The 14,479-nt window shown below is 48.4% G+C and overlaps 1 long non-coding RNA gene across 1 annotated transcript in view; it reads right to left on the reverse strand.

Moving 5' to 3' along the window:
• Positions 1 to 14,479, reverse strand: part of LOC113924983 — a 34,907-nt gene that overhangs the window by 17,962 nt on the left and 2,466 nt on the right. The window lies entirely within an intron of this gene.

Raw genomic sequence — 14,479 nt, forward strand, 5'->3', positions numbered from 1 at the left:
AATGTATGCTTGGACTTCAGGCTCAGTTTCCTTTTTCTGACCTTTCTTAATCTGGCTTTCCCTCCTCAAGAGATTTGGAATTCTCCTTAAGGAGGGTGTGTGGAGAAACTGCCAGCCCAGGTAAGTATGGGAGCCACATGGTCTCCTGAATGGAAAAAAGGAAATCATCTCCAAATGTAACCAGGCAGGTGGGGGTAGATCGAATCTGAAAGGGAATGGGAAATCTGAACAACCCCCAAGGCAGCAGACTCTGTACCCAATGGTGAGGTGTGAGAAACAGTCAACATTTGGAGCCGTGGAGTCAGAAGAGTTTTGGCAGCTGTTAGATAACTTCCTGATCTACAATAAAGTTCATGTGACCGAGAGGATGTTTTCTGCAATTCCGTTGCCTGGCTACCTTCCTCTTTCTCCAAGTCTGCAAGTTTAAGAGATTTTTCTGGGTCCCAGTTGAATGGTGGTGCTGGCTGAATGTGTGCCCTGGAAGGGGTCCTGGCAGATGGCAACTGCTCAGGTTGGGCAGGTGCAGTCTAAGTCTCACTGATTTGTTGCCTCCCCAGCTCTCACCTGCAAGGTGACATAGAGGCCCCCGTTTTGGAATGGGGAACCCAGGTGCTCCCACCCCCCCCACTGTTCCAGCCACCATCTGTTTGTTGGACCCTACCCAGATGGTGCAAACTAAACAATTTTTTTTTTCTGTGTAAAGTCCCAAGCGCCTTACTCGGCCCCAAGGTCCACAGGCCAGAACAGCCAAGTTTCTGCAAGGCCATCTTCCATAATTAGTGCCTGACCACTATGGAAATACACACAAGACATTTACTTTCTTTAGTGCAAAAAAAAAAAAAATGTAAAGGGAGCTCAGGAGCTCTTCAAGACTCCCTGGGAAGCATTGTTCATTGAGAGGAGCCCAGACACACCAACCTTGAACCTTCCTCTGCCTGGGCAAAGGCTGGGAGAAGGGATGGTATAGCCCAGGCCTGAGAGGCTTTCCACAGCCCAAATTCCTGGGTTCATCCTAGCAAAGGATCCTGCATGGCCAGTGCAGGCGTCGCTGCCCCTCGGTCTCTGTGGCCAGCTAGTCCTCACATACTTCCCACTCCTGGAACACTTAGTCAAGCACATGCGGACTAGCCCCCCAGGCAGGTGGGTAGCTGTGCTCCCCTGGCATCACAGGTCTGAATTTTTGCACAGGTTCTGGCCTGCTTTGAGGGACCATCCTTTGGGTCTGTCAAATATGGGCTTCCTGGAAGTGTAGCTGAAGGTTATTAGAACTAACTAAGGAGCAATAGCAAGACTATAAAAGTCAAACCTTGCCACCAGAGTTGGAGAATGTAAATAGGGGCAAGACTGAGAATGCGCTGGTGAGATTCAGAGGGAAGGATTTGAAATTTGAAGAGTCGCCTAGTAGCTGGTGGGGGAGGAGGAGGGAGTTGATCAACCTAGCAAGCCATACCTCCTGTGGGAAAGAGCTCTAAGTTTTGTCACATTTCTGGAGTTTCTATAGAGAAAATGCGTCCCCCCCCCCCCCCCAGGACAAATAAACAAATGCACAACGATGAGGATGATCAGGGCTAAGAATGGCACTTTCAAACCCCTTATTGGGCAAATGTCCTGGTTTTCAAAGGCAGAAACAAACCGTGAGGCTAAGATGCTAGCTTGAGATCACAAAACCAGTAAGTCCAGAAGCCAGGACCCAACCCAGGTGTACCTGGCCAAGAAATGCACAAAGCACTTGCCTCTGACAAGGGAGGTCAAGTGGGATCTTAGAGACCTAATTCTCCAGGAGTCCAGGATCTGTCCAAACTCCTGATGGATGTTAGGGGGTGGGGTTGGTCATCCTTAGCAAAGGAGAAACTTACCTTAAACCTACTGCTGGGGAGGAAGTAGGGGCGGTCTTAAGTAGGCCAGGAGTGCCTCCCCTTTTCTGCCAACCATAAGCACTAATAGTCTAGTTGTTTCCTATAACTGCCTTCCAGCCCCATACAACTACAAACCCTGGAGCTCAGAGCCCACCTGCATGTACTTCTTCACCTGGCACAGAGTGGATACTGAAGAAGCAGCTATGGACTTGGTCAGTGGTGCAATCCCCTGGCTCCTGGCTGTCATGCTGAATCCAAGCTGTCCTAGTTTCCTCATTTGGATCCATTTCTTTTTGGTCTTGGCTTAAAAAATCAGTCTGGTCATTAATAACTGTAATAAGAGCACTCTGGCTCAAGTCACCTGGGGTGGCCTGGAGCCCAGAGGCTCCCCTGGGGTGCTGGGTGGTGGGCGCTGGTGCCCCTCTGTATGGATGGGGGAGGGCCTCGACCTGACATACCTACACCTCCCAGGGCTTTTCTCATCTCACTCCCTGCCGCCACCTCCAGCTGTCCCTACCCACCGCCAGTGGGTAGAGCCCTGCCGGCCACCAAACCCACTTGAATGTGCCTTTCCCAGGCAAAACCCCCCAGATTCTGAAGAAGGGACTTGGGTTCGAGAAACCAGTGGAGAAACTCGGTGGAGACAAACACGCTTTAGCTTCGGTTGTTGGAAATTCAGGCAGAATTCCAAACACCCTTCCAATTTTGTGTACAAGTATTTTCCTTTTTCTTTCCCTCTCTTCCTACAGTTTCCTGTTCTTTTAATATCTCTCTTCAATTTATTAATTTTTTTTTTTTTTTTTTTTTTTTTTTTTTTTTTTTTTTTTTTTTAGAGTTTCCAGACTGCCAGTGTCTCTGAGAGGAGAGGAGATTTTATACCTGAGTCATGGCATTCTGGTCAGAGGAGGGAAAACCAAGTTCAGTTCAAATTGGCAACCTAATCCTAGTCTCATGGTCAGGCTCTTCCAGTTGGTGTTCCTAAAGTCCAGTGTGGTGCCACTAGCCATGAGCCGCAGCAGAAACTATGGCAGATGATGCTAGAGGAGAAATACATGAATGCAGTACAACTTTCTTGACTTGAGTTCTACTTGTCTGCCATCTGCCTTGTTTGTCACCAATGAGCTAGATAATCAATAGTTGTAAAATAAAACCAGGCCGAGGAGGCAGAGAGACTTAACTAGTTAGCACTTAGGAAATCACCACAGTCTCTCCCTCTCCCACCACAATGACTATAAAGTGAATTAATATACCCTGATTGTTTGTTTGTTTGTTTTTTTAATCCTATTCAATGACCACTCATTTAGCTGCCTCCAGGTTTGGAAGAGTGCTCCAGGGGCAATTAAGGTCCAGAGGTCTTAGATTAACTGAAATTCAGGAAATGTACCTGATACCCCAAAAATTACCTTCCATGCCCAAAGTGAACAGATAGCTCAACAGGAATGAATATAGCTTTAGGGACTCTTTAAAACAATTTGTCCTGAATACCCACCTGGAATCTGTGTCCCATGCAGCAACTGACCAAAAGAGAAAAACATGGTCATGTGGCTCCCTCATTCTCCTTGGTCAGGCCCAACATCAGGAGAGTAAAGAAGAAGGAAAATGGGGAAGTAAGTAGACATGGAGAGGATCTAGGCTAGGACTGTGTCTGTGTAGGAGAGGAAACAGAAAAAGTTTCCCTAAGCAACTCCCAAACCACAGGCCTGTGCACTCTCCTTCCTTGCTTTCTGCCTTTGCCTGTTCTGTCTCACCCCTCCTACCTTCTGCAAAAGCCTCAAATCCAAAATCTAAGGCATTTTCTCAAGAGTGTGAGCAAGCAGTCACCAGAAGCCTCTCTGTAGATGAAAAGTCCATGATACCAAGAAGCAAATGCTGAACCAGTGCTGAGAGGTGGGTTCAACAATAAGAATGTTTGGGTGGTGGAGCCCCTAGGGTTTCACTGCCAAAAGTTGAACCGTGGGTTTCCAGAGCCCACACTCAGTCCTCCCCCAGCTTAGGGGTAGGCAGTCTCTTTTGCTCCCTGGACAAACTCTGGTCCTGACAAGTGGAGAAAGGTCTGAGGTGTCACTTAGAAGTTAGGAACCAAGGTAATTCCTTTCTTGGTCTCCCTGGGCTTCAAAGCCCAGACTGAAGGGGAGTGCTTTGGGCTCAGTTTAGATGTTATTGGCAAGAACAGAAACTCAGGTCCAGTGAATCTGAGTTTAAGTCTTCTCAACCCTGGTGTGATGGGGCAAGAAAAGTGACTGCGAGGGACATATGTGTGACACTCTGGACTCCTCTGGTTGAGTAAGAGATTCCTGCTAACTTGGACTTTATCATGAACATTTTGGAGGAATAGGTATAAAGGTGCTACAGCTTAAAATGGTGTTCAAAGCTTTAATTCTTTAGAACTGGATTTTCCATCACTTAAATCACTCCCTGGGAATGTATATTAAAGGCTCATGGAAGACAGCTCATCTCCCTCTTCAAGGTCAACAAGAGACCTAGCCCAGGCTGCAGGACCTCTCATCGTGTCATCAACTCTCAGGACATTGCTAGAAGCAAGAGTCTGGTAGTAAGGAAGCCTGGAGTTTGTTTGGACACACACATCTATGGCTCTGGCCAGGTCCCCCCCCCCCCCCCCCGCACCTGTTTCCTTGGAGGCACACACGGTTTGGAAATACTCCTCTTACGGTTTGTGAAGATTAAACATTATACAGCCTATAAAATGCTTGACACTTAATAGGCTCTCATTTTAAAAGTAGTGCTTTCTCCCATGTTGTGGAGGAAGTAGGGGCAGGCAGATTTTATTACTTCTCTTTATTTAAAAAAACATTTTTTTTTAAATTAAGTAAGTTCTATACCCAAGGTGGGGCTTGAACTCACTACCCCAAGATCGGGAGTCACATACTGTATGGACTGAGCCAGCCAGTCGCCCCTACCCCTCTTTTCTTGATGGAACAACTGAGGAGAGAGGTCCTGGAAGAGTAGCAGAGGACCAGCCTTAACTTCCCTGACTTCTCAGATTAAGCCCCATGGCCATGGGCCTCAGTCCTGCTGTGTGGTGGACTCTCAGTCCCTCCCCACCCTCCCACAGTGTCTTCCAGGAGCCCAGGCCCAAGCCTAGGTGAGCGCCAGGACGGCGGTGCCTAGTGCACCAAATGGAGCCCAGTCTGCTCTAACTGGACTCTGAAAATCTCTTGTGGTTGTAGGTCCCAGCGCAAGAGACTAAGTTCATTTGACAACCAAAGGGCAAGCAACTCTTGGTGCAAAGAGTGGTGGCTTTCCCAGGCCAGCCTTGCTACTTTGTCCTCTCCTCCTGAGCGTTCATTACACCGACTGGGAACAGGAGTCTAATTTAATTTCCCCCACCCCCACCCCAAGCCCAGATTTATGGAGCAACCCCGGATTCTCAGAGCTGCTGCAAGGCTGCCGGAGGGGGTGGGGGGGCACTATGGTTTGGGGTCTCAGAATCCCTTAATGCCCAAATGCTACCCATTGGGCCTGGAGCTCCAGAACCGAGGGCCAGGAGGTGGTGCTTATTATGCAGGACAGGCCTTACTCCTTGCTTAAGGTCAAAGGACAGGCCTTGTTCTTTAAAAAAATCGCCAATCTAGCTTCACACAATTACCAAAAGCCAGAACAGACCCCAAATCTCCAGCCACCCCCAAAACCGCCCCCACCACACCTGAGGGCCTCTAACCAGTGGCCACCCCCAGCACCACCTTACTAGGGTTTAGAAGTAGATCCCAGAGAGATGAGAAGAAGCCAACTACCCCACAGGATGAGAGTAATATTCATTCACATCACCGGGAGAAGGTGGATGATCTGGAGCAGTGGCGGGAGAGCTGGCTTGCTGCATGGAAGTATTTAGCAGGTTCAGTGCTATTACCTCCTAACAGGGTGTGAAAAGTAATATGAATGTGAAATAGTGTGGGAAAATGGAGAGGTTCCAAAGCAGGCAGCGAGGCCCCTTCGCTGTCTGGCCTGAAGACTCCCGAGTCCCTGCTGCGTCATGCGCGGCGCCAGGAGGCGCTGCTACTGGGCTGGGACCACTGAGGGAACTTGTGGGGCAGGAATTAAGGACCGAACGAGGGGGGCGGGGCGCATAGAGACTACTACGGAAGGGGTGGGGGTGTTGGGGACCAAGCTGGCAGCATAGAGGAGAAACCCCAGTAAGTAAAGCCTTGAGGGCTCTCCGTTCCTCGCCGCCGAGGTCGACACTAGGCAGCTTCTTGGAACTTCACCACCTCTCTCCTAAATGTACGGAGAAAGACTGACTTTTTACTGGTTACTAATTTTATGAAACAATCTATCAATCGGCTGAGTAAAGCTGACAAGAGGTATGTGAGGGCTTTCTGCAGGAGGTGGGAACGGAGGTGAAATGGCAAGGTCCTAGTTGATGGAAATTTCTCCAATCGATTCAGAACGCACAAACCCGACAAGCATTGCCACACTGGTCTTGAAGACAAGGACTCCTCCTCGTGGTCCGAAAATAATCCCCCTACCCTGGCACACGGAGGGGTTCAGACTTTTCTACCTCCCAGGCCTCAACCCTCCCTAATTGCAGGACGCCCAAACCACAGACCGGCAAAAGGGGGAGACAGACCACAGGCCCCGTCCCCGCGCTAGGTTGGTGCCCAAGCGACTTGTCCTGGGGCGATGGCAGCGCGCTCCAGGAAGGCACTAGAGAAGACAAGGCCTGGGACCAGGGTGTCCCCTGTACAGCATCGAACTACCTCTCAACCCCCACTCCAACCCCACTCCCACCCCCCACCCCCGAGCCGGGCTCTGGACCGTCGCCAGGTGTCTGTCCTCCAGACGCGAATCCTCTCTGTTACCACCAAGCAATGACTCTGCACGCGGGGCCCGGCTGGCTAGAGTAGCATTCGCGGCCCAGGAGGCCGAGGTGTGAATGCCTCCCTTTGGGATAGGTGCCACTGCACTTGTTGGGCGCACTGTCAGTTTGGAAACGCGTGTGGCTGCAGTCTCACATTTTCTGCGTTCAGGGCCTTGGTGCGGGAGAGATAGCCGGCCACCCTCTTGAGAACTTTTCCCCAGACCAGACCGTTTCGGAGCACTTGGGTGACAGTGTAGTTGGCTGCAGATGGTACCAGATTTGGAACAGACCCCTGGGATAGTCTAATTCACCAGTACTAAGGCGTGTTCAAGAACTGGTGGCCGCGGTCACCCTGGTTTTCTCATGCAAATCAATAGACGTTCTAATAAATCGAAGTTCCAGGGCCTGATTTTGAGAGGGGTGCTAATGAAAGAGGAGTGTAGGTAGGGGGGTGTGTGTGTGTGTGTGTGTGTGAGCGCGCAGGGACAGACAGAAGCAAACGCTCACGCGGCGGGAGGGTGGGGAAAGCGGGGGCCTTGTCCGCCCGCTAAAGCCTTCGCAAGTCTCCAACTCAGGCTTCTATCTTCAAGGCCTGAAGCTCACGACTCGGGCCCCGCATCCCTCCTCCCGGGAGCAGAAAGGAAAGAATGCACGGCTCGAGGTGGAGTCGTCGCCTGCGGCTCCAGCACTTCGGCCCCCGGCCTCCTCCGAGGGCTCAGGCAGTGGGACCTGAGCTCGCAGCTCCTCCCCCGGGCTCCGCGCGCCCCAGCCCTGCACTTCGGGCCTGGCGGCGGCCGGCTAAATCGCCTTTCTTTCCTCCCTTCCCCCGTGAGCTCACTTCCTCCCCGCGCCGCTCCCTTGCGTCAGCAGGAACGGGCTCCTGGGCCGGCCGCAGCCGCAGGGCGCACGGGACTCGGGCCGCGGCGCCTTCTCCGCGCCCCTGGACTTTTCTTGGGGCGACGTCCGTGGGCTGAGAGAAATCCTACTAGCAGGAAAGGAGAGGTCGAAACCTCTGCGAAGACAGGAAATGGCTTCATTCGTGGCCAAACTTAAGAGCGCGGGCAGGAGCGCAGAGAGGGCCAGGCCCAGCCGGGGAGATCCATTGTGATACCCCCCCTTGACTCGGGCCCAGCAGCCTGTGTCTCGCTGCTTTCTTTTTTTTCCTCCCCCGCCCCTTGTCCCCTTGTTTCTCCTTTAGTTTTCACATGTGTTAAAAAATTCATATGCAGGCACGTTTAAAAAGCAATTTCGCATTTTAAAGTCGGCAGCAGCAGAGGGAGAATTACAAATAGGATTGGATTTAATTAGCTGGTAATTCTCCTCTCATGCCCCCATAATTAAACAGAGATTCTAGAGCTGCTTCAGGGCTCACAAGTGATTATTACAAGCATATTTTACATTTACATTAAAGTCCTGTCCCCGGGGTGTAATCCAAGATCTGGCTCCATTTATTCGGATTTCGAACCTGAGCGCTGAAGCCAGAACATTGCTCCCCAGCTATATTGTGGGACGGCTTGTGGGGGCTGTTGTTTAGTTTCCTTGGCTGATTTTTTAATTTTGTTCAGTTCTCTTTCCGGGACGTAAGGAAAGATAGCCGAAGGCTGGGAAAGCCTCCAACCTCAGGTCCCACTGAGAACTCACGCCAAAAGAATTAAACAAAACAAAACAAAACAAAAAAACCCACCCCTTTTAAAAGCGTGAAATTGTGCAAAACTCAGAGCCACCTTGGTGGTTCCCCACCACACACAGAGGGGGCACATCCAGCCCAAGTACGATCTTCAGCCCCGACAGCGGACCGGATCCGGTCACCCTACAGGTGGACTCTGTTTCCCTATAGAGATCCGGAAGCCCCGTTTCATGACTATTCAACCTTTCTACTCCCGCGATCTCTTCACCCCCATTTCATCTTTTTCTGTCGCGGTGATTGTACCAACCTTCCTCCCTCAACGATTCCCTGTGAATTGTCGCTAGTTCCCTAGCTGAGCCACAGCCTCTGTCCAGGGACGCAGCCCACTCCGAACTCCAGAAAGGCACTGAACAAGGCCTGGAACAGCGTTCTCCCCTGTACAGCGTAGAACTACACCCCCCCTCCCAACCCCAACCCAACCCTTGCGCGCTCACCTTGGGACTCCGCGCCCCGCCGCCACCGCCTGACAGTTTCCAGGCTCCAAGCGAAGCGCGTGTCCGTGTTGTCACCAGATCCACGAAGGCTTTTGATAAGAGCTGCTTCCCGTTTGAAAACACCATTCCCTTTCCCCAAGAGAGAAGAATCTATTTTTCTGGACTGGTTTAAATACACACATACGAAAAGTATATGTGTTGTGAAAACATCAGCCTTCAATAATTGTCTTGGAGTCGAGTAAAGACTTTCAGGAAATGATGGAGATAGGCCTGCTCAAGTAACCCATCCCCCAGATTGTCATTTCTCCGGCTACCTCTTCTCTTGCCTGGCCCTCTACATCATTTTTCTTTCCTTAAAAACTGTTCTTACGGCGACCTCCTTCTTATTTATGTTTTTATCTTAAACAAGAGATCCCTGGAAATAACTACCTAACCAGAGGAAAAGAACTCACCACTCCCAGTGTCACTAATTAGTGGCACATGCTGGCTAGGTACCAGGAGCATCTTTGAGCCTAAGTCTTCTCATCTGGAAAAAAAGTGGTTAGAACAGGTAAACTCTAAAGGCTTATTTCCAGTCTTAAATTCAATACTTTTAAGAAAAAAAAACTTTTCTTCTTACTTCTGAATGATGTGTGTGTGTGTGTGTGTGTGTGTGTGTGTGTGTGTTTCCAGTAAATGTTCTGTCCAAGATGCAGATGAAGAGGACATTTTAGACTTCTAACAGTGCCCTCTTTGGCTGGTTCCTCCCAACCCAGCCTTTCTCTCTGGGCATGGAAAGAGAACACCAGGTATAGGTCTCCAGAACCCAGCCACCATCCAAGTCCACTTATGGTCACATGATTCATTAGGAACCTTAATCCTCATCTGACCTGGCCAATTCAAGCACCGCCAGGGAAACCCCATAAAACCAGCCAAGAGGCTGGCCAACATATGCACACACTAATTAGAGTTATTGTGGGCCTTTGGCTTCCAGTCTAATGAAAAGCTCCAGGGCTTCAGGGGGCAGAGGGTTTGGGGTCCTTTTCACCAACCAATGCCCTTTGGTCCTACAAGCGCATCAATTGAACACAGTGGGTGATCTGAAAGCTAACCCCTTGCAAGCTAACCACAGCCACTAAGATTGAAAGCTGGCAGTGGGTCCCTAAGAGGGACAGGCAAGAATCTGTTCAAAGGAGATAAAAGGAATTAGCAGTGAGCTTTTCTTGTTATCACTGCACCTAGTTTTATTATGAGAGAGAGGAAGGAGAAGCCCAAAGTGAAAGAAGAGAAATTTTTAGCATTTATACACTTAGCAACCCTCTCCCTGAACACACACACACACACACACACACACACACACACACACACACACAGTAATGACTACAATGTATTAAAAAAAAAAAGCTGAAGATACTTCCAACCCCATTTACAAGGATAAGGCGTGGTGAGGAGAAGCATGTGGACTTGAGCCAATTTAGCAACCACAATTCTGGCCAGGTACCAGGAAGTCACAGAACACCCTAGATAGAACTGGCTCCATCCCGGGCAAGGGGCCCTGTGCCTGGTACTTTTCCTACAAGAGGTGTTCTCTTCTCCATCCACATCTGACTCCTCCATAGCGGATGGTCAAGGTCAGTCACTGCCAGCCAGCAAGACCTTTGAGCCTCTCTGAGAACCATACTGATATAACTGAAGGTGCCCCCTGCTCTGTATAGGGAGCAATCAACTATGGCTTTATCTTCATCTCTCACTGAATTATGAAGGACAAAATATCTAAGGTTCTCTCAAGTCTACATATGCTTACTTATTACACTGCCAAACTTATCTACTGTTTTATAATACATATGCATGTCCCAATCCCTTTCCCCATTATTTATAACCCATTCAAGATATCTGCAGGCTAGAACATGGCAAAACCTCCCTTATAGTAGGAGGAAATTTGTTACTTATTTGATGCTAACAGTGTAGTCCTTTCTAAGTTGTGTTCCAATGTGTTTGCCTCAAAAAATGAGGAGCCACATCCCCACAACTCTAGAATGGTATAACCTCACTCTTTCTGCTTGCTATTCTCCCTTCCCTTCTTCCCTGTTTCTTTATTCTTTGGACTCAGCCACAGAGAAAAAACAACCCAGTTTGGAGCTTTAGAAATGATTTGTTCTGCATGTGCCCCATCTTCTTTTTCCCAGGTACTTTTAATTACAATCAGGAGGCATCTTACACCCTGGCCAGATTGTATTTGGTGAGATCCTCTTCTAAAATTCTTCAAAGCTTCCAGGGATCTCTCCCCCCACCGCCAAGCCCTCCAGATCCGCAAAATGGATACAAATGGAATAACTTGCATCATTCTAGATCCATAGAGATTATATTCCTATTTACTTTTCTATGCATTAGGAAGCTCAAGAAGGATGTTCAAGAAATGAACAATGGGAGAAGCACCTGGACAGATACTGAAAGAGACTATTCACATGTACATTTTGTAGATTTTTGAACCATGAGAATTACTGCCTATTTAATCAGATCAGGATATATATGAGAGATGCTAGATGCTAACTATATTTAGAGATAACATCACACATTAGGGAGGAGGATCTAAAGGAGATCTAGAAAAAAAACCAATAAACTTTCTGTTTTGCTTAATTGGTCATAAGCTAGAACTATGACTAGAAAATAATATTTTATGCAGATTTATGCAGAAGTATAAACCTTTAGGTGAGACAAAATGCACACTACTCCTCTCTTCAAATATTTCTATCCTATTCCCAGATGTGAATATATGTCAGTTTAAAGCTATTTGCTACTCTAGTTAAGTCAGGTTTTACTGGGAACACAGACTTGCAGGACTGGCTGAGCCCTCAGTCCTAAGCACAAAGGTTAAGCGAGAACACAACTGTAAAAGGACTGATGTTTCCTAATAGACACTTGAAAATGGACAATTTTCCTCCCTTGTATGAGGAGGACAAGATCCTTCCCTAGAAATGGCTGCCCCTTGGTGGCTCCCCCTCCAAGCATATCCTTTCACTCCTCTGAGGGTGGGCTAACCACTTTGCCCTAGGATGTCTGCCCTTTCCCTAAGCTTTAACCAGGTGCAAAAGTTTTTATTAGGCAAATTCTACTCAGGAAACAATGTTTTAAGTCTAAATCAAAAAAAAGGAGGGTATAAATTCCTTTAGTGATGTTAACACACCCCTCCCCCCGCTAAGGTCATTAGATGGCCCTTGAATGCTAAAAAGACTTGGAAGTTCAAACTGCTGTGCCCTTTAAAAAATAAGCAAACAACTCCACCCTACTAGGGGATGCAGCTCATCAGCTAACACTAGTGTTTACATCTCCTGCAGTTTTTCCTGTTGCATAGTTCCTGCTAGTAAACAACCTAAACCGATCTCATGGCAAAGGTCAAATTGCAAGATTACAGGGACTTTTAAAAAACTCTTATTTGGGGGCACCTGGGTGGTTCAGTTGCTTGAGTGTCTGCCTTCGGCTCAGGTCATGATCCCAGAGTCCTGGGATCAAGCCCCGCATCGGGCTCCCTGCTCGGTGGGAAGGCTGCTTCACCCTCTCTCTCCCCACCCACCTCCGGCCTGGTTGTGCTCTCTCTTACTTTCAATCTCCCTCTCAAATAAATAAAATATTTAAAAAAACCCTCCTATTTAAAGGTATGCTCTAGGGGCACCTGGGTGTCTCAGTCGTTAAGTGTCTGCCTTCCGCTCAGGTCATGATCCTGGGGTCCTGGAATAGAGCCCCGTGTCAGGCTCCCTGCTCCGCAGGAAGCCTGCTTCTCCCTCTCCCACTCCCCTGCTTGCATTCCCTCTCTTGCTGTCTCTCTGTCAAATAAATAAATAAATAAAATCTTTAAAGAAAAATAAAGGTATGGTATATAGAAAACCACATGGGGAATAATCTCAGTTCTACCCACTTGTGTTAATAAATCTTCCCCAAACACAAAATCAGATCACCTTTTCCCACGAAAACAGGTGGTTAACTATGTGATTTCCAAAGACGTACTCGTATATTGGAAATTAGGAGAGATTTCAGAAGATGGATCAGGATAGAGAACTGATCAATGCTTGTGAAAATCCCAAAAGGTGGCATTTGGGGAAAAGGGGTGGCAGGAAGGAAAAGAAAGGGAGTTGAAAAGAGCCCTTGGTTTCCCCAGCTGTTTGCAGAAGTTGAAACATATGGTGCCAGGGTTTTCCAAAGATGACAAGGGATAGAAAATAAAATTATTTTTTTCTCTAAGGCATGCCTTTCCCCCCAAATATACATCTTCAGGCTGGAGGCATTTTTTTCCTTCCAGAGGGAATGAGCAGAGGTCACTTAGAACCAATTCTCATCATTTAGTGAAAATAACAGAGTGATTATGGAAGCAACAGAAGAAGTCAAGGTGTTCCTGCTAAAAAACTTCAAGATCAGGCCTGGCCGGGAGTGGGGATATCCAAACCGGTTCTTCATATTTCACGTTTTATAGACAGAATTTTCCCTAAAGGATATACTTTCATTAGGTCATAAATGCACCAACAGAGGAGAAAAAAAGAGGGGCGTGTGTGTGTGTGGGTGTGTGGGTGTGGGTGTGTGTGCGCGCGCGCGCACCTGGCACGGGGGCGCGGGCGTGCGAGTCCGGTCACGATGAGAGCTAGGGGCGGAGGTGTGTGACACCCCGAGGACAGAGTTCAGGGACGGTGACTTGAGACCAGACTCGGAGAGGCTTCCTAGGGCTTGTGCTTAGCCTTTTTAGTTCTTACATTTCCTTTGGGTTCCACCGAAGCGTCTAATTGCCCCAAGTCCAAGTACTTACTTGCCTAAAGGCCACAAGAAGAGGGATGGGGGAGAGAAACGTGTTTTTTCAAAAGTTTGTTAAAGATTTAACTCGGGGAAAACTTTTAGTTGGGGCCTCAGTACCTGAGCCTAGACGGCAGGGAAAGGGGTTGTCTGAAGACTTTCGCTTCCCGCTGGACCCGATTCCTGGACTGGAGAAGTTTACCTCTCTCAACACCCAAGGGATGCGACTTAGTGCTCTCAAAGGCGAATGCTAACCACGTCTGGGCTCCCTGTTGCCGAGAGAGAAGGCTGCAGACAGAGAATCGCCCTGTCTCAGCTAGATAAGCCACGCTGGCTTCTTTCAGAGCATTTCTTAAAAGTGAGTCGGAGTTATGCAACCAGCATAATTAGCCTCTATCGAGTCCCGAAGAATATTTAAATCCACAGCACTGTTTTCACACCTAGAAGTCAGTGGCAGTTTTGAAATTATTGTAAAACACCGCCCGGATGATATATTGTCTGTCGAGGCCAGATTAGCAAGACACGCGCGCATACTCTACGTTTACATCACACCCTGAAAATGCGGAGATGTTTGGATAGGGATTTACACGTGACAGAGAAAAACTGGAACGATTCATTATCTCTCTTTTTTGATTACCTGTTTCTAAAGAAAGCACTGGCATCAAGGACGAGTTAGGTAATGTGAACCAAAAGGCACGCAGGTCTCCCAATCCCAATTCGTAGTTCAAGGAAAACTGCCTTTAACTGACACTGTGTATATTCCTCTGCTCCTCGCGAGCTGCCCCCAAGAGTATTTATTCCTAGGTAGGGCTGGAAACAAAACAACTAACCCGGTCTGCGGCGTAAGAGCGCGCTCCAAGATGGACTGCCGGAGAAAGGCATTTTGACCCCGATGGAAATTAGTCATATTGACAGACGCCCGGGGAAGGTA

Source organism: Zalophus californianus, chromosome 2 (genome assembly GCF_009762305.2).
Source record: "Zalophus californianus isolate mZalCal1 chromosome 2, mZalCal1.pri.v2, whole genome shotgun sequence".
NCBI classification, from domain to species: Eukaryota; Metazoa; Chordata; class Mammalia; order Carnivora; family Otariidae; genus Zalophus; species Zalophus californianus.